The sequence below is a fragment of the Cupressus sempervirens genome, chromosome 8 (assembly GCF_028749045.1).
Source record: "Cupressus sempervirens isolate cs-2001-9-10 chromosome 8, ASM2874904v1, whole genome shotgun sequence".
Lineage (NCBI taxonomy): Eukaryota > Viridiplantae > Streptophyta > Pinopsida > Cupressales > Cupressaceae > Cupressus > Cupressus sempervirens.
In genome coordinates this window covers 417,339,074-417,363,494 of record NC_143125.1, presented here as the reverse complement: position 1 = coordinate 417,363,494, position 24,421 = coordinate 417,339,074, and positions in this window count along the sequence as shown.

Sequence of the window (24,421 nt, the reverse complement as noted above, 5' to 3'; positions counted from 1 at the left end):
ATGCATGGATAGATGCATGCATACATAGATGCATGCATGTATGTATTCATCCATGCATATGCATTCATGTATGCATGGATGCATGCATGCACATACATGAATGCATACATACATATATACATGTATACATGTATATATCTTGTATGTATGCATGCATCTATCCATGCATGCATGGATGCATGGATGCAGATGCATGCATACATGCATATGAATCCATACAAGATATATACATGTATGTATGTATGTATGTATGCATCCATGCATATATAAATGCATGCATGGATCGATACATGTATGTATGCATGGATGCATGCATCTATGCATACATACATAAACACATGTATGCATGTATGGATGGATGAATGCAAACATGTATACATATATAGATACATGTATGTATACATAGATACATGTATTTATGTATACATAGATACATAGATATATCTATGTATGGATGCAATATATACATAGATATATGCATGCATGCATGCATGCATCCATTCATACATATATCTATGTATACATTGCGTACATAAATAGATATATTTATTCATGCACGCATGTATACATAGATATATCTATGTATACATAGATATATGTATGTACCGATGCATGCATGGATGCCTGCATACATGCATATGCATACATACAAGATATATACATGTATTTATGTATTTATGCATCCATACATACATATATCTATGTATATATTGCATACATACATAGATATGCATGCATGCATAGATATATTTATGTATGAATGCATCGATCCATGCATACATGTATCTATGTATACATACATATTGCATATGCATGCATGCATGCATCTATGTATACATACATGTATAAATGTATATATACATGTATGCATGCATGCTTGCATTCATCCATAGATGCATGCATGTATAGATGGATGCATCTGTTCATACATGTATCTATGTATGTATCCATGCATGCATACATATATATGTATATACGTATATGTATATGTATGCATGCATATGCATACATATACGTATATGTATAGATATATGTATATGTATGTATGCGTGGATATGTATATGTATATGTACATGTATATGTATGTATATGTATTTGTATATGTATATGTATGTATGGATGCATCATACACACATATATGTATGTATGCAAGCATGCATACATACATACACATATACATACATGTTTGTATGTATATATATGTAAGCATACATAAATACACATACATATATACTTGTATGTATGTATGTATTGATACACACACACATGCATGCATGCATCATACATACGTTTATGTATGTATGCATACATGTATGTATGGATTTGTTTGTATCTATAGATACATACATCTATCTATGCAAGTATGTATGTATGTATTAACACACACATGTGCATGTATACATAGATATATATATGGATGCATGAATGCATGCATATGTATGTATGTATGCAATATATACATAGATATATGTATGTATGGATGCATACATACATACATAAATACATACATGTATACATGTATATATCTTGTATGTATGCATATGCATGTATGCATGAATACATAAATGCATGTATCTATGGATACATGGATGCATACATCCATCCATGCATCCATGTATACATGCATACATACATGCATATATGTATGTATGTATGTATGTATGTATGTATATGCATGCATACATACATGCATGCATGCATATATCCATAAATGTATATATGTATATAGATGCATACATATATACATATATCTATGTTTACATTGCATACATACATAGATATGCATGCATGTATACATACATATATATCTATCCATAAATTGCATATGCATACATACATACATACATATACATGCATGCATGCATAGATATATCTATGTATGTATGCAATGTATACATAGATATATGTATGTATGGATGCATGACTGCATAGATGTATGGATGCATGCATGCATGCATCCATACATACATCTATTTATGTATACATACATGTATGCATGCATCCATACATACATACATGTATCTATCCATGCATACATGTATGTATGCATGGATGCATACATACATACATACATGTATACATTTATATATCTTGTACGTATGCATATGCATGCATCTATCCATGCACGCATGCATAGATGCATGGACGCATGCATAGATGCATGCATCCATGCATATGCATGCATCCATACATATATGTATATATTTATGACATAGATGCATACATACATACATACATGTATACATGTATATATCTTGTATGGATGCATATGCATGCATGCATCCATACATATATGTATATATTTATGACATAGATGCATACATACATACATACATGTATACATGTATATATCTTGTATGGATGCATATGCATGCATGCATACATCAATTCATGCATTTATGCATACATGCATACATACATAGATGCATGCGTGTATGCATCTATGCATGCATATAAGCATGCATCTATGCATACATACAAGGATGCATCCATGGATGTATGCATCCATACATACATGTATCTATTTATGACATAGATACATGCATGCATGCATCTATTATGACATAGATCCATGCATCGATGCATACATTATGCATCCATGCATGCATATGCATAGATGCATACGTTATGCATCAATGCATGCATATGCATGGATGCTTAAATACCTTCATGCATCTATGTATATATACATGTATGCATGGATGTAGATGCATGCATGCATGCATAGATAGATGCATGGATGTATGTATGCATGCATACATACAAGATATATAAATGTATACATGTATGTATGTATGCATGCATGGATGTGTGTATGCATGTATGGATGTATGCATCCATGCATGCATAGGTGCATGCATGGATGTATGCAAATACATGGATGCATACATACATGCATGCATCTATGTATGTATGCATGCATAAATGCATACATACATGCATGCATTTATGCATGCTTAGATAGATACATGTATGTATGGATGGATGCATGCATACATGTATACATACATAGATACGTGTATGTATGGATGCATGCATATGCATCGAGTCATACATACACGTATCTATGGATGGATGCATGCTTACATGTATACATACATAGATACGTGTATGTATGGATACATATACATAGATACGTATATGCATACATACAAAATATATACATGTATACATGTATGTATGTATACATGCATCCATGCATACATACATGCATGCATGTATGCATGCTTGGATAGATACATGTATATATAGATGAATGCATATGCATGGACTCATACATACATGCCTTCATCTATGTATGTATACATGTATGCATAGATGCATGCATGCATACATGCATATGCATGCATGGATAGATGCATGCATACATGTTTACCTAAATACATATATGCAGTCATGCATCTATACATACATATATCTATGTATACATTGCATACATACATAGATATATCTATGGATACTTGCAATGTATACATAGATATAAGTATGTATGGATGCATGCATGCATACATATATATGTATGCATCTATATACATACATGTATGGATATATGTATCCATGCATGCATAGATGCATGCACGTATGTATGCATCCATATATATACATCCATACATACATGTATACATGTATGTATGCATGTATGCATAGATGCATGCATGCATACATGCATATGAATACATACAAGATATATGCATGTATACATGTATGTATGTATGTATGCATCCATACATACATATATCTATGTATATATTGCATACATCCATAGATATGTACGCATGCATATATACATATATATATATTTATGTATACATGCATGCATGCATAGATATATCTATGTATGTATGCAATGAATACATAGATATATGTATATATCTATGTATGCAATATGTATGTATACATGTATAAATGCATCAATCCATACATACATAAATCTATGTATACATACATATTGCATATGCATGCATGCATGCATACATCCATACATACATGTATTAATGTATGTATGCATGTATACATAGATGCATGGATGTCTGTATGCATCTAGGCATGCATGTAGGGATGGATGCATCCGTACATCCATGTATCCATATATGTATACATATATGTATATGTATGCATGCATATGCATAGATATTTGTATGTATGCATGCAGATGTATATGTATGTATATGTATTTGTATATGTATGTATGTATGCATGCATACGTATATGTATATGTATGTATGCATGCATATGCATACATATATGTATGTATAGATGCATCATATATATGTATATGTATGTATGCATGCATCATACATATGTATATGTATGTATGCAAGCATGCAGACATGCATACACATACATACATACATGTATGTATGTATATATATGTAAGCATACATACATACACATACATACATACATTTATGTATGTATGTATTGATACACACACATGCATGCATCATACATACGTTTATGTATGTATGGATGTGTATGTATGTATAGATACATACATCTATGTATGCATGTATGTATGTATTTATTGACACACACACATGCATGTATACATACATATTGCATACATAGATATATACATATATCTATGTATACATTGCATACATACATAGATATTTCTATGCATGCATACATGTATGCATAGATATATATATGTATGTATGCATGTATGCATATCTATGTATGTATGCCATATATTCATAGATATATGTATGTATGGATGCATACATACATACATACATGTATATATCTTGTATGTATGGATGCATACGTCTATGCATCCATGCATGCATATATCCATCCATGTATATATGTATATAGATGCATACATAGATATGTATGTATGCATGTCTGTATTGATACATACATATATCTATGTTTACATTGCATACATAAATAGATATATGTATGTATACATTGTATACATACATAGATATGCATGCATGCATACATACATACATAGATATATATCTATGGATACATGCATGCATGCATAGATATATCTATGTATGTATGCAATGGATGCATAGATATATGTATGTATGGATGCATGACTGCATAGATGTATGTATGCATACATGCATGCATGTATGTATGCATGTATACATACATACATGTATACATGTATATATCTTGTATGTATGCATATGCATGTATGCATGCATCTATGCATACATGCATACATACATAGATGCATGCATGTATGTATGCATCCATGCATATGCATGCATCCATACATACATGTATATATTTATGACATATATACATGCATGGATGCATGCATGGATGGAATAATCCAAACATGCATAGATGCATGCATATGCATGGATGCATAAATACATGCATGCATCTATGTATGACATAGATACATGCATAGGTGCATACATTATGCATCCATGCATGCATATGCATGGATGCCTAAATACCTGCATGCATCTATGTATATATGCATGTATGCATGGATGTAGATGCATGCATGCATGGATAGATGCATGGATGTATGTATGCATCCATACATACAAGATATATACATGTATACATTTATGTATGTATGCATGCATGAATGTATGCAAATACATGCATGTATACATGCATGCATCTATGTATGTATGCATGCATGCATAGATAGATGCATGCATGCATGTATGCATGCATAGATAGATGCATGCATACATCCATGCATGCATTTATGCATGCTTTGATAGATACATGTATGTATGGATGGATGCATCCATACATGTATACATACATAGATACATATATGTATGGATGTGCATGGAGTCATACATACATATGCATACATACAAGATATATACATGTATACATGTATGTATGTATGCATGCATCCATGCATACATACATGCATGCATGTATGTGTGCTTGGATAGATACATGTATGTTTGGATGCATGCATATGCATGGAGTCATACGTACATGCACGCATCTATGTATGTATGCATCTATGCATAGATATATGCATGCATACATACAAGATATATACATGTATACATGTATGTATTTATGCATGCATACATGTATACATAAATACATATATGCTATCATGCATCCATACATACATATATCTATGTATACATTGCATACATACATAGATATATCTATGCATGCATGCATGTGTATATATATATATATATATATATATGTATGCATATGCAATGGATGCATATATATGTGTGTGTGTGTATGGATGCATGCATGCATGCATCCTTACATACATATATCTATGTATACATTGCATACATACATAGATATATCTATGTATACATGCAATGTATACATAGATATATGTATGAATGGATACATGCATGCATACATATATATGTATTCATCTGTATACATACATTCATGTATGGATATATGCATCCATGCATGCATAGATGCATGCATGTATGCATCCATACACATATATGTATGCATGAATATATATACATCCATACATACATGTATACATGTATGTATGCATTTATACATAGATGCATGCATGGATATATGCATGCATACATACAAGATATATACATGTATACATGTATGTATGTATTTATGCATCCATACATACATATATATATCTATGTATACATGCATGCATGCATGCATAGATATATCTATGTATGGATGCAATGAATACATTGATATATGTATATATCTATGTATGCAATATGTATGGATACATGTATGAATGCATCCATCCTTACATACATGTATCTATGTATACATACATATTGCATATGCATGCATGCATGCATGCATCTATGTATACATACATGTATCTATGTATGTATACATGTATGCATGCATGCATGCATACATACATGTATTTATGTATGTATGCATGTATATATAGATGCATGGATGTATGTATGCATCCATGCATGTATGTATGGATGGATGCATCCATACATCCATGTATCCATGTATGTATACATGCATGCATACATATATGTATATACGTATATGTATATGTATTCATGCATATGCATAGATATATGAATGTATGCATGCATATGTATATGTATGTATATGTATGTATGTATGTATGGATGCATATGTATATGTATATGTATGTATGCATGCATCATACATACATATATATATGTATGTATGCATGCATGTATACATACATGCATGCATACATACATACACATACATACATACATACATGTATGTATGTATTGATACACACATGCATGCATGCATGCATCATACATACGTATATGTATGTAAGCATACATGTATGTATTGATGTGTGTATATGTATACATACATACATACATGTATGCATGTATGTATGTATGTATTGACACACACACACATGCATGCATGCATGCATGCATCATACATACGTATATGTATGTATGCATCCATGCATCATACATACGTATATGTATGTATGCATCCATGCATACATACATACATAGCAGACATGCATAGATGCATAGATACATGTATGCATCTATGTATACATGCATACATCCATAGATACATGATGGAGGAGCATCCAGAGGTATAAGGGAAATCTTTTGTCACCCAAAAAAAATGTACTTAGACTTAATTTATGTTTCATGTGTTTCCATTTTTGGATACCCATTTAGGTCAAATAAAGGTTCCATCTCTCACAGTTCCGCTATCAGTGTCCTAGGATAGAATATTTGGACACCTTGGGATACGTGTAAATCTAAAAAAAAAGGAGTATGTAATTGAGCCATCATTTTGGGTAAACTAGAAGGTGTAAATTGGCCAGATGAATGTAATTGTAATTTAGAGCATTCCAGAAAAAGAATCAGGTCAAAAGGCCCCATGGTTTGAAAGTTATTGCAGTTTTTTGGGTTTTTGAGACCTCCTAAGAATGCATCAAAGTCAAGTTCGGGGCATTAAATGACTCTAAAAAGGGCCAAAAAATGGAAGATGAGAAAATCTTGTCCATAGGGCTATAGTGCACTTCGAGAGATTTTCGAAAATGTAAACGGTTCGTCAATCGGAGCTACGGTTCAAAAGTTATGCCTCTCGAAAGTTCGATTATCGTTTCTAGATTCTTCTAGATTTGTGTCGACTTCTAATGCAGCTTCTAGAGCCTTCTATTTAGTCAGTGGATGCCAACTATCACTTTCTAGAATGTATTCCTAGTCCATAACCCTCCAGGGTCTATTTAAGGAGATTTCTAGCATTGTAAAAGGTAGTTCAGAGTAGAGTTTGAGAGGAGGTACTAAAAGGAGAAATTATCTCTAGATTTATGTTATTGTAAGCCCTTAGGGCATGTTTTGAAGTTTATTTTCTCTATACTATATGTACTAGCTTATTTTCTCAGTTAATAAAATTTCCCCTTTTCTGTTGTGTCCATTTTGTGCTTTTGTCGTGTCCCCATCAAGTGGTATCAGAGCTAGTTTTCCCAAGTGTGTAGACAAAGCACTGACTGTAAGGTAGTTTGCACCAGGACTGTGTGGTTGTGGGTTCGAGTTAGAAGATGCCTCCATGAAGAGAGCGTGACGGAAGGGCCAGAGCTATTAATCCTAAGGAGGTTAGAGCCCTCCAAAGGTAGGTACAGGCATTGCAAGAGGAGCTCCATAGAGGAGCCAATGTTGTTGCAGGTGATGACAGTGAGGATGACAATGAAGAAGAAGAAATGGGACCAGAAGGGGAATTTTATGGGGAAGTTCTAAATCAGGTAGAGGAAAGGCTTTTTAGGGCCATTAGATGAGTTGATCAATTGGATCAATGAATTAGAAGAATACTTTCAGTATGAGGATATCATGGACCCAGATAGGTTTAAGTTTGAAAAGGCCAAATTGAAAGGCCATGTCAAAATCTAGTGGCAAGAGGTTCAATTGGAAAGAAACAAAAGAGGAAAGGAGAAGATCACAGGGTGGGATCGCATGGTGGACAAATTGAAGAAGCAGTTTATTCCTGTGGACTACGAGCTTGATTTGTTCAAGAAGATGCATGGGTTAAAGCAACTAGGAAGATCAGTCCAAGAATATACAGAGGAGTTTTATCAACTTTTGATTAAAGTAGGGAATGCAAAAGAAAATAAAGAGAAGGTTGCTCATTATATCAGTGGGTTGCGACCTAGCATCCAGGAGGAATTAAGTTTGGTAAGAATAACCAGCATTGAAGAGGCATACCAATTTTCGCTATGAGTTGAAGAGAAGCTAAATAAAAGGTTTGAAGGAAGACAAAGAGGGCACGGTCAAGGAGGAAGGGGTAGTGGTAGGTCATCTGGAGGCTGAAATGAAACCCAAAAGAAAAATAAAGATGTGGGTACCAGTAGAAACCAGAGGAACGAGGAGTTTAACCGCTCCCATGATCAAGACTTTGGAAATCAGAGAGAAAGAGGTAGAGGACATGGACAAGGAAGAGGAGGCTTCTGTGGTACCTATTTCCATTGTAATGAAGAAGTTCATTGTGTCGTTGAATGCCTTCAACAACAAGGAAGGATAGATAGTAGAGCTAAGGGCTAGGCTAGGGTTGTTCATGTGGATGAGGATGCACAATCATCACATTTAGAGGATGCAAAAAGAGGAGAGACCTTGGTGAATGAAAGGGTCCTACTAAGTGGTGAGATTGAACCAGGACAACAGAGAAGTTTTTTCTATACCAGATGCAAGTGTGAGGATAAATGTTGTGACGTGATCATTGATGGTGGTAGCATAGATAATTTGGTAACAGAGGAGATAGTCTCTAAGCTGAAGCTCAAGAGGGAGAGACATCCCCAGCCCTATCAGATTGCTTGGGTGAAAAATGATCATAAGATCCTGGTAAGTGAACAATGTTTAGTAAAATTCAAAATTGGGAGTTACCATGATGAAGTTCTCTATGATGTTATTTTGATGTATTTTTGCCATCTATTGTTGGGTAGACCATGGTAGTTTGATAGACATGCAGGACATGATGGACATGCAAACACATACTCTCTGACAAAAGATGGAGTTCACCACAAATTGAAGCCCATGAAAAAAGAAGGTGAATATATGTATGTATGTATGCATACATATCATCCATCCATACATACATGTATCTATGTATACATACATATTGCATAAATAGATATATGTATGTATGTATGCACAGATACATACATACATATATATGTATGCACAGATGTATACATACATAGATACATGTATGTATACATACATGCATGCATGCATCCATACATATATCTATAAATATATGTATGCATGCATGCATCCATACATACATATATCTATGTATGAAATATGTATGTATACATAGATACATGTATGTATCTATGTATGCATGCATGAATGGATACACATATATGTATACATACATAGATACATGTATGTATACATACATACATGCATGCATCCATAGATAGATATATCTATGTATACAATATGTATGTATACATAGATACATGTATGTATGGATGGATGCATGCATATCATGCATAGATATTTCTGTGCATGCATGTATGTATGTATGATGCATGTATGCATACATATCTATGTATTTATGTCTATGCATGTCTATGTATGCATAGATGTATGGATGTATGCATGCATGCATACATACATAGATACCTGTATGTAAGGATGTATGCATGCATACATACGTATATATGTATACATACATGTATACATACATAGATACATGTATGTATACATAGATACATGTATGTATACATAGATGCATAGTCTCATAATTTCTCAAATTTAGTATTAGTACAAAGAGTTTAGAGAATAGAATCTGATACAACTTGAACAGGCAAAAAAGCAGCTCATATGCAAAAGTTATGCTTGGTTAGAGTTTAGGTCAACAAGCAGACTAGAGGGCTAGATAAAGGGTGAAATTAGGCTATCTCAAAAGTGGTCAACAATGGATTTCAAAATTAAGAGCCTGATGAGAGCTTTCCAATGACATTCATTTCATCAAAAATGAAGATTAAATGTGAAAGTTATAATAGTTTGAAGTTCAGATAAAATTGTGGATTTTGATGATGTTAGCATGACATCATAAAATATTAAAAAGAGGGAAAAAGTTCAAATTCAAATTTAAATAGTTATTTAATTTGAATTTAAGAAAAGGGATAATGGGATTTGAACTCCCAACAATTACCCTCCTAAAATTAAGGTCAACCAATAGGTTATTTATGAATTATGTAATTTTAGAGGAAGAGTTCTTATGTATCCATAAAAAAATTCACCCAACCTTATTTAAATAAGGTTATTTTTTAAAACAAACCCCTATTCATGGAGTAAACTCACAACCATAAATTGGTAGAGGGGGAGATTCAAATTTATGTAACCAAAATAGGAGATTATGTTGGTTAATTGTTTTAGCCCATTTTTGGCTAAATTTCATGTATAAAAGGAGGGGATTTAGAAGAGATGAACAATTAGCTTGGAAGGAAAATTTTCTCTTGGGAGAAAGTTTTGTAATTCTTGAGAGAGTTTGTAGGTGACAGATTATTGTAAGCATGAAGTTATTATTTTCAAGTGCAAAAGATAGAGAAACTATAAAGGCTGAAGCTTGGATGTTGTAAGAAGGCGTGTTTTACCTGGCAACACTAATAAAGTGGTCCCCAAATTGAGAAGTGGACCCGGAGATATAGTCCTAACTCGATCAACTCTATTATCAAATTGTTTGCATCTCTTCTATCTCTTTCTTATTTCTCTCACTTTTTTAAGTTATGTTCTTGATTTTATGTTATTAAACACTTTGTTAATTTTGAGTGTTTAAAGCATAAATCTTCTTGTAATTTCAATGGTTTAAGATACAGAACCACACAATTACTGCCTAGATCAGGAATTAAATATGTAATTTGGATTAAGTTAAAAAATTGTAAATCCTAGTTTATAGATCAAGTTTGGTATCAAAGCCTATTCTTGCCGAGAAATTGTAGGTGGTGAATGTTAACTAGGTTGAAGTTGAAGCAAGGAGAAGGTGAACTTGAAAAGTTCAATCCAAAAATTGGAAAAAGAAGGATTTTTCCTCAATCAGAGACAGAATCTAAAAAAAATGTTCTTGAGTTTGATGCAGAAGCATTCCAAAGATCTTTTGTGGAATTAAAGGCTTTGGTCAACATTCTTCTCCAAGAGAGACATGAATGAAAATTAAGAAAGGCAGATAAGGCTAAGAAGAAAGAAGAAGTTAAATCCTCAGCAAAAGATGGAAAAGGAAAAGGAGTAGGAAATGGTAGTGACCCTCCTGAACCTTCATCTCCATCCTCTTCATCTTCTTCATCATCTTCTTCTTCTCTATCTAATTCTTCTAAAAAGAAACATTTTATGAAGAAATCCTTGTTAAAGCTTGATGTAAAGTTTGATTTGCCTATATATAATGGTGAATTGGATGCTGAAAAATTGGATAATTGGCTTAAGCAGATTGAAGCGTATTGCAAGGTTCAAAATATTCTAGATGATTCTTTCAAAATCTAGCTAGCTACTCTCAGAATAGGAGGTACTGCATTAGTCTTGTGGGAGAGTAAAATTCAGGATGATCTTGCTGCACATGGTAAAATCACTTCATCTCAGTATGAATTTACTTCTGTTTTGAAGAAATAGTTTTATCAATTGGGTTATATGCAACAAGTCATTATGAATTAGAAAAATCTTAAGCAAGGTAAAGGGCAGTCTATGCAAGAGTATACATAGGTGTTTAGGAAGAAGGCATTAACTCTTGGAATTCCTCTTTATACCCAAGATACTTTATTAAACTATATAGGTGGAATGCATTCATATTTGAAGCATACAATATTGATGTTTAGTCCTTCTAACTTTGATGAAGTATGTGTTCAAGTGACTCATATTGAAGCAGGTGGAAAGTAGCCATAGTGAAGAAAGAGGAAGGTGACAAACCTATATGTTTGCATTGTCAGAAGAAAGGACATGTAGAAGAGAAGTGTTGGAAATTACTTCTGGAATTGAAACCAAAGTGGTTTAAGGATCATAAGGGTAAGAAAAAGTCTATGGTTGTCGTTCAGGATCTTGGATCAGATTCTAGTGATGAAGCAACAATATCAGCTATGGGTTTGAAAGGTAAAATTTTTGTTGATTCTACCACTGATGTTTCATATAGTTCCACTTCAAAAAGTCATGTTGTTCTTGAAGATAGTAAAAGGTGTGAACTTCTTCATATAAGGGTGATTTCAAAGAACACTAAAATTGACACATTGATAGATAGTGGGTCCCAAGTTAATCTAATTTTAGAAGAAATTGTTAAACAATTGGAATTGGAAACTAAGTCACATAGAAGACCTTATCCATTAGGTTGGGTGTGCAATGATAATAGATTACAAGTTACTAAGAAATGTAAGTTAAGATTTGCGATAGCATCTAAGTTCATAGATGAGGTTGAATTTGATGTGGTTCCAGTTGATATCTGTGGGATTGTGTTGGGTAGCCCATACTTATATGATAGGAAAGCTATTGTGTACAGGGAACATAACAAGTATCATTTGTTTAAAAATGGGATTGAATACATTATAAGAGCTCATCACATGAAGAATGGCGGATCAATTGTAAATACAGGACATTTGAAAATGATTGTAAATGCAAGCAGTAAACTGACTCTCATGTTTGTAGCAGCTAGTGAGGATCAAGTGCAAGAAGAATCAAGTCTTCAGCCAATAATGGTAAAAGAGGATTTGAAAGGCTCATTTTTTAACAATGTTTCTATACGAGAGGTCCAAAATGTTGATACTCTTTCCATTTCATCAGTTATTTCAATTTTGTTCTTCTACTTCTACTAGTTGATGCTATGTGGGTGATGGATGTAATAGTGGAAACTGGTGGATTTAAGGTTAATTATTTCAACAATGCTATCTCATATGTCTTTATGTTTGTGGTGGGTTATATGTTCAAAATTCCAATAGGACATACAAATGATACTCGGCAAGTGGGGCAACATTGCCCTTGTTCAAAATGTACAAAAAAATAAACTTTTGGAGGTCCAAACGCTTCTCAGTGGGGAGGAATGATCCAGGTGGATCCAAAAGGATAAAAATTCAATAGTGTGATAATATCTCAAATTTAGTATCACTACAAAGAGCTCAGAGAATAGAACCCAATGCAACTTGAATAGGTGAAAAAGGAGCTCGTATGCAAAAGTTACGCTCGGTCAAAGTTTATGTCAACACGTAGAGTAGAGGGTTAGATAAAAGGTGAAATCAAGCTATCTCAAAAGTGGTCAACAATGAATTTTAAAATGAAGAGCCTAATGAGAGCTTTCCAATGACGCTCATTTCATCAAAAAAGAAGATCAAATGTGCAAGTTATAACAATTTGAAGTTCAGATAAAAGTGTGGATTTTGATGATGTTAGCATCACATCATAAAATCTATCCATACATATGTGCATGCATCTATACATGCATGGATGCATGCATGCATACATATTCATCCATACATATATCTATGTATGCATCCATACATACATATATCTACGTATACATTGCATACATACATAGATATATCTTTGCATGCATGTATACATAGATATATACATGTATGTACGCATGCATGCATACATGTATGGATGCATGCATGCATAAATATTCATTCATACATATATCTATGTACAGATTGCATACATACATAGATATATCTATCCATCCATGTACACATAGATATATACATGTATGTATGCATGCATGCATCCATACAAATCTATGCATGTATATAGGTATACATGCGTACATACATTCATACATATATATATCTATGTATACATTGCATACATACATAGATATATCTATGCATACATGTATATATAGATATATACATGTATGTATGCATACATACATACATATATATATATACATACATAAATACATGTATGTATACATACATGCATGCATGCATGCATAAATACATGTATGTATGGATGGATGCATGCATACATGTATACATACATAGATACACGCATGCATACATACATAGACACATGGTTGTATGTATGTATGCATGCATAGATACATGCATGCATATATACATATATATATGTATGCATACATAGATACATGTATGCATACATGTATACATTCATCGATACATGTATGGATGGATGTATGGATGCATGCATCCGTACATACTTATATCTATGTATGTATACATGTATACATAGATGCATGCATTGATGTATGCATCCATGCATAGATGCATGCATGTATGTATGCATCCATACATATATATGTATGCATGTATATATAGATGCATGCATGTATACATGTATGTATGTATGTATGTATGTATGCATGCATGCATATCATAGTATGTATGCAATGTATACATAGATATATTTATGTATGGATGCATGCATGCATACATACATATATATGTATGCATCTATACACATACATACATGCATGCATAGATGATAGATGCATGGATGTATGCATGCATGCATACATACATATGCATACATAAAATATATATACATATATGTATGTATGTATGCATCCATGCATACATACATGCATGCATCTATGTATGTCATAGATACATGCATGGATGTATGCATCCATCCATTCATAAATGCATGCTTGTGCTTAGATGCATAAATACCTGCATGCATCTATGTATGTATGCATGCATGGATGTAGATGCATGCATTCATGGATGTAGATTCATGCATGGATAGATGCATGGATGGATGTATGCATGCATACATACAAGATATATACATGTATGTATGTATGCATGCATGGATGTGTGCACATACATGCATGCATGCTAATGCATGGATGCATCCATACATGCATGCATCTATGTATGAATGCATGTATGCATAGATGAATCCATGGAGCATATGCATGGATGCATACATACATGCATGCATCTATGTATGAATGTGCATATATGCATAGATGAATGCATCCACGCATGCATGGATAGATGCATGCGTACATGCTTATGCATACATACAAGATCTATACATGTATACATGTATGTATGTATGCATGCATGCATGTATCTGTCCATGCATGCATAGATCCATGCATGCATGTATGCATGTATCTATAGGCATGCATACATGCATACATAGATATATCTATATCTATGTATACATGCATGCATGAATAGATATATCTATGCATGCATGCATGTATACATAGATATATGTATGTAGCATGCATCCATGCATAGATATATCTATACATGCATGCTTGTATACATGTTTTTATGCATGCATAGATATATGTAAGGATATATATGCATGCATCCATCCATACATACATGTATGAATGCATCCATACATACATACATGCATGTATACATGTATGTATGCATACATGTATCTATGTACATGCATGCATATGTATGTATATACATAGATATATTTATGTATACAAGCATGCATGCATAGATATATCTATGCATGCATGCATGTATCTATATATGTATGCATGCATGCGATACATGTATGTATGAATGTATGCATCCGTCATGCATGCATGCATCCATCCATAAATCCATCCATATATCTATGCATGCATGCATATATCTATGCATACATGCATGCATGCATAGATATATCTATGTTTATGTATACATTCATGCATGCATGGATGGATATATGTATGAATATATGTATGGATGCATGCATGCATGCATGTAGACATAGATATATGTATAGATATATGTATGGATGCATGCATGCATACATGCATCCATCCATACATGCATACATACATGCATGCATCTATGTATGCATGCTTGCATCCATAGATACATAGATGCATGGATGTATGTATGCATGCATACATACAAGATATACATAAATGTATACATGTATGTATGTATGCATGCATGAATGCACATACATGCTTGCATATGCATGTATATGCATCTATGTATGCATGTGTGCATAGATGAATGCATGCATGCCTGCATGGATAGACCCATGGATACATGCATATGAATACATGCATATGCATACATACAAGATATATACATGTATTTATGTGTGTATGCATCCATGCATACATACATGCATGCATGGATAGATACATATATGGATGGATGGATGCATGCATACATGTATACATACATAGATACATGTATATATGGATGCATACATACATTCATGCATCTATGTATGTATGCATGTATGCATAGATGCATGGATTGATGCATGCATGATGCATGGATAGATGCATGCATACATGCATATGCATACATACAAGATATATTGATGGGGACACAATCAAAGCACAGAATGGACACAACAGAAAAGGGAAAATTATATTAATTGGGAAAATAGGCTAGTACAAATGGTACAGAGAAAATAAACTTCAAAACATGCCCTAAGGGTTTACAATAGCATAAATCTGGAGATAATTTTTCCTTTCAGTACCTCCTCTCAAACTCAACTCCAAACTGCCTTTTACAATGCTAGAAATGTCCTTAAATAGAGCCCAGAGGGTTAAGGACTAGGAATACATTCTAGAAAGTGCTAGTAGGCATCCACCGACCAATAGAAGTCTCCAAAAATTCCATTAGAAGTCAATGCAAATCTAGAAGAATCCAGAAATGATAACCAAACTTTCGGGAGGCATAACTTTTGAACTGTAGCTCCGATTGACAAACCGTTTACATTTTCAGAAAGCTCTCAAAGCGCTCTATATCCCTATGGATGAGCTATGCTTGTCCCCCATTTTTTGGCCCTTTTTGAGGTCATTTAATGCCCCTAAACTGACTTTGAAGCATTCTTAGGAGGTCTCCAAAACTTGAAAAACTACAATAACTCTCAAACCATGGGGCCTTTTGACTTGATTCTTTTTCTAGAATGCTCTGAATTACAATTATATTCATCTGGCCCATTTACACCGTCTAGTTTACTAAAATGATGGCCCAATTACATACTCCTATTTTTTTGGCATTTACACGAACACTGATAGTGGAACTATGAGAGTTGGAACCTTTATTTGACTCAAATGGGTATCCAAAAATGAAAACACATGAAATAGAAACTAAGTCTAAGTATATTTTTTTGGGTGAACACAGGATTTCCCTTATACTTCTAGATGCTCCTACATCAGACACCCAGGGTAGATTGAAAAGTGACCCTGTCACTCTATGAATGGTAGAGGAAATCCCAAATGGGAAACCTCAGCTGCTAAAATCCAAGTTGAGTCCTCAATCGGTTGTCCTTTCCACTTCACCAAATACTCTTTATACTATCTATTTCTGGTACTCCTTCCCACACGATGATCTAAAATGTCTTCTATCTCATCCTTAGAAGCAAGAATTGGACATGGCTCTAACACTGACTCGTCATCTGCACCATCATCATGATACTTTGTTAAGTTTGCAATGTTGAAAATAGGAGAAATGTGAATACCATCTGGTAGCTCCACCTCATATGCATTTCCTAAGTCATATTTTTTTAGAATTTTGCAGGGGCCAAATTTCTTCATTTTCAGCTTGTTGTAAGTACCGACTAGAAATCTTTCCTTTTGTAAGTGCACCGTGACTAAATCCCCTACTTGGAATTCCTTATGTCTTCTCCTTTGATCAGCCCTAGCTTTATACTCTTGGTTCATCTTATTAATGTGTGCTTGAACCTCTTCATGTAGATGCTTGATATGTTCAACAAATTCCTCAGCTTTAGCACTTGTCCTCTCCCCTTGTTCTATCTTCCTCAATTCTAGTGCAGTCCTTGGGCTACTTCCATATACAATTTGGAATGGTGATTTTCTAGTACTCCTATTTAGAGAGTTATTATAGGCAAACTTTGCCTGTGGTAGAATCAAATCCCATCCCTTGGGCTTATCCCCAACTAAACATCTCAGCAAATTGCCCAGACTTTTGTTTACCCTCACACTTGCATCTAGTATGGAACAAGCTCCTCCGTTGTCCTAGTTCAATCTTAGCACTTAGTAGGAATCTTTCATTTACCATGGTCTCTCCTCTTTTTGCATCCTCTAAATGTGATGATTGTGCATCCTCATCCACATGAGCAACTCTATCTTGGCCCTCAGCTCTCCTATCCATCCTTCCTTGTCATTGAGGGCATTCAAAGGCACGATGACCTTCTTCATTGCAATGGAAACAAGTACCATGGAAGCCTCCTCTTCCTTTTCCATGTCCTCTACCTCTTCCTCTCTAATTTCCAAAGTCTTGATCATGGGAGTGGTTGAAACCCTTATTCCTCTGGTTCCTGCTAGTACCCACATCTTCATTTTTCTTTTGGGTTTCATTTCGGCCTCTAGATGACCTACCACTTCCCCTTCCTCATTGACCACGCCCTCTTTGTCTCCCTTCAAACCTTTTATTCAGCTTCTCTTCAACTCATAGGGCAAACTGGTATGCTTCTTCAACACTAGTCATTCTTACCAAACTTAGTTCCTCCTAGATGCTAGGTCGCAACCCACTGATATAACAAGCAACCTTCTCCTTATTTTCTTCTACATGTCCTACTCTAATTAAGAGTCAGTCGAACTCTTGTGTATATTCTTGGACTGATCTTTCTGCTTGCTTTAACCCATGCATCTTCTTAAACAAATCAAGCTCATAGTCCAATGGAATGAACTACTTATTCAATTTGTCCACCATACGATCCCATCTTGTGATCTTCTCCTTTCCTCTTTTGTTTCTTTCCAATTGGACCTCTTTCCACTAAATTTTGGCATGAACTTTCAATTTGGCTTTTGCAAACTTAACCCTATCTGGGTCCCTAATATCCTCATACTCAAAGTATTCTTCCAGTTCATTGATCCAATCGATCAACTCATCTAGTTTCAAATTACACCCACTTCAATTGGAGGTCTTTTCTCAAACTTAGTAATGGCCCTAAAAATCCTTTTCACTACTTGATTTAGAACTTCCCCATCAAAATCCCCTTCTGGTCCAATTTTGTCTTCTTCATTGTCATCCTCACTTTCATCACCTGCGGCCACATTTGTTCCTCTACAGAGCCCCTCCTACAATGCTTGTAACTACCTTTGGAGGGCTCTAACCTCCTAAAGATTAATAGCTCTGGCCCTTCTGCCATGCTCTCTTCATGGAGGCATCTTCTAACTCGCATGCACAACCAAATAGTCCTAGTGCAACTGCCTCACAGTCGACGCTCTATCTACACACTTAGAAAAATCTGCTCTGATACCACTTGATGGAGACACAACCCAAGCATAGAATGGACACAATAGAAAAGGGGAGATTATATTAATTGAGAAAATAAGCTAGTACAAACAATACAGAGAAAATAAACATGAAAACATACCCTAAGGGCTTACAATAGCTTAAATCTGGAGATAATTTCTCCTTTCAATACCTCCTCTCAAAATCCACTCCAAACTGCCTTTTAAAATGCCAAAAATGTCCTTAAACAGACCCCAGAGGGTTAAGGACTAGGAATACATTCTAGAAAGTTCTAGTAGGCATCCACCAACCAAATAGAAGGCTCTAGAAACTACGTTAGAAGTCGACGCAAATCTTGAAGAATCCAGAAATGGTAATCGAAGTTTCGAGAGGCATAACTTTTGGACTGTAGCTCTGATTGACAAACCATTTACATTTTCAAAAAGCTCTCAAAGTGCTCTATAGCCCTATGGAGGAGCTATGGTCATTCCCCATTTTTATCCCTTTTTGAGGTCATTTAACGCCCCTAACCTAACTTTGAAGCATTCTTAGGAGGTCTCCAAAACTTAAAAAACTACAATAACTCTCAAACCATGGGGCCTTTTGACCTGATTCTTTTTCTAGAATGCTCTAAATTACAATTATATTCATCTAGCTAATTCACACCTTCTAGTTTACCAAAATGATGGCCCAATTACATATTCCTATTTTTTTGGCATTTACATGAACACTGATAGTGGAACTGTGAGAGTTGAAACTTTTATTTTGACCCAAATGGATATCTAGAAATGAAAACACATGAAACCGAAACTAAGTCTAAGTACATTTTTTTGGGTGACATAGGATTGGCCTTATACCTCTGGATGCTCCTGCATCATATATAGATGTATACATGTATGTATGTATGTATGCATCCATGCATGCATGGATAGATACATGTATGTATGGATGGATGCATGCATACATGTATACATATAGAAATACATGTATGTATGGATGCATGCATGCATGCATCCATACATGCATGCAGTCATGCATCCATGCATACATATATCTATGTATACATGCATGCATGCATGTATACATAGATATATGTATGCATGGATGCATGCATGCATCCATGCATACATACATGCATGCATCCATGAATACATACATGCATGCATGCATCCATACATACATATATCTATTTATACATTACATACATACATAGATATATCTATGCATGGATGCATGTATACATAGATATATATATATATGAATGTATGGCTGCATGCATATCTATGTATGTATGCAATGTATACATAGATATATGTATGTATGTATGCATCTATATACATACATACATGTATGGATGTATGCATCCATGCATGCATAGATACATGCATGTATGTATGCATATATATATATATATATATATATATATATATATATGCATGCATGCATATATATACATACATATATACATGTATACATGTATGTATGCATCCATGCATGCATAGATGCATGCATACATACAAGATATATACGTGTATACATGTATGTATGTATCCATCGATGCATACATGCATGGATACATTCATACATGTATCTATGTCATACATAGATGCACGCATGTAGGCATCCATGCATGCATAGATGCATGCATGTATGTATGGATGGATGCATACATACATACATCCATTTATACATGAATATATCTTATATGTATGCATATACATACATACAAGATATATACTTGGATGCATGAATACATACATGATATATGCATAAATCATATGTATGCATATACATACATCATATGTATGCATATACATACATACAAGATGTATACATGGATGCATGCATACATACATGATATATACATGGATGGATGCATACAAGATATATACTTGTATACATGGATGTATGTATGTATGCATCCATCCATACATACATGCATGCATCTATGTATGACATAGATAATGTATCCATCTATGTATGCATGTATAGATGCATACATGTATGTATGCATGGATGCATACATACATACATCCATGTATAAATGTATATATCTTGTATGTATGCATCCATGCAAATGCATGCATGTATGTATGGATGGATTATATACATGTATACATGGATGTATGTATGTATGCATCCATCCATACATATTGTATGCATGGTTGCATACATACAAGATATATACATGTATGCATGGATGTATGTATGTATGCATCCATGCATACATGTATGATTCTATGCATCCATGATGCATAGATGCATACATGTATGCATGGATGCATACATACATGCATGGATGTATACATGTATATATCTTGTATGTATGCATGCATAGATGCATGATTGTATGCATGGATGCATACATAAATACATCCATGTATACATGTATATATCTTGCATGTATGCATCCATGCATCCATGCATGTAAGCATGCATACATCCATTCATGCATATATGTATGAAATATATACATGTATGTATGTATGTGTGCATGCATTGTAATGTTTCGTCTAGAGATCCTTGGAAAAAAGGATGAAATACAAGTCAAGATTTTTTTTTTTTAAAAGTATGAATGCACATAAAAAAATCATACAGGGATCACAATGATCGCAACAGAAGATTTCACCACATTCTCGACAACCAATGAATTTCCAAATGCCACTACCAAAATGACACACACAAACAAAGCCAACAATGACAACGCACATGATGAGGGCTCAAGAAATGACCACTCATCAACAAAACACCAAGTTAGGGTAAATGCAGAATCCTGAAATTCGACTAAGCTTGAAATCTTGAAGCCTTGAAAAATTGGCTAAGTCTAGATTTCTAAAGCCATGAAATTTCCTAAAATCCATAACTTATCTCCAAGAGGTCTAAAACCTATCTCAAAAGATTCATCACATATATTTAAATATATCTTAAGTATAAGAAATTAAATATACGTCAACTTATACTTAAATTCAAGAGAAACCAATAGAATTCAAAATGCAACAATATAGGGTTGAAGAACGCTCAAAAGGGTATCCAAAATAACGCGCAGAAAGTTCGGATCATGAAGAAAAGTGTCCGCTGATGACACGCATAGGTTTTTTACAAAAACTATGTGACACTTTTTACCAAGGGAGGGTGACACTTCTCCTTAAGGTGTGTGACACTCTTCCAGTGTCATACAACATTTCTCAAGAAGGCATGCGACACTTTTCAACATCATAAAACATTTGTCAAGAAGGTGTGCGACACTCTTCTAGTGTTGTATGACATTTCTCAAGAAGGCGTGTGATACTTTATAGTGTCGTACGACATAGTTTGCATAGGCGTGCGATACATTTTTGTGTTGCACAATGCTGACAAAATGTCACCCATAGAAACACAAAAAAACTCCTAGAAGCAAAAATGACCAAAAAAAGAGCAAAGAACCTCCACACCAGGGAGTACTGGATCCATAAAGGCTCAAGGAATAAACACTCGAGTGTAGCAACAACACAAAAAGAAGAACACCTATCCATCTAAACTACAGTAGCAAAGAACACACTGAAATAAACATCGTAGTAAACTAAACAACCAAACTAAGTGCGCAGTTCCTCCCAACTATCAATAGCATCATAAGACCATCATGGGTCCTAGCCATCCCTTGTGTGTAACATCCCAAGCCAATGACCAAATTGTCAGTACTTTCGTAATAGGGACATCTCTACTAAAAACATGCAATAATATAAGCATAAGGAAATCTAACATGCTAGTAGTAAAGCATAAGATAATCCTATAGTAGATAACATAACCTAGCACATGCTAAACAACAATAAGCAACATATATGCTAATACAACAATTCACATCATCTAATCATATGCTAAACATCATAATAAGGGAATGCACCAAATAAAATAACATCATCTAAACATGATATACAAGCATCTCAATGAAAGCATAAATCACAAGAAAGCATACTTCAAAACCCAAAGTACCAAGTGAAAACATTCAACAACGGTCGCACTAGGACAAAAGACCATCTCTAACACCTGTCCCTAGCAATGGTGAAGGTAGCTACACCTCCCAACCATGTGGCACCCATAGGTCCACACCCACCATGCTGATGGAGATAATGATCCAACCACAAACACACATAAAGAAAAACATCCAAGGCTAACACTCACGTCAAACAGTATGATGGCTACAACCAAGAACCTAAGACAATGCAAGGAGTAGAGGTCCTTGTTAGACACTCAAAAGGCTACTAAGTAGGGGCTGACATCATGGAGATTCATTTGGCATCAACAAGCCCAAGCTTGAATCATATGTGGAAACAATCGCAAGGTACTTCCCTCTCAAGGTACTCCCTTGGAACCATCACACAAAGTTTTATT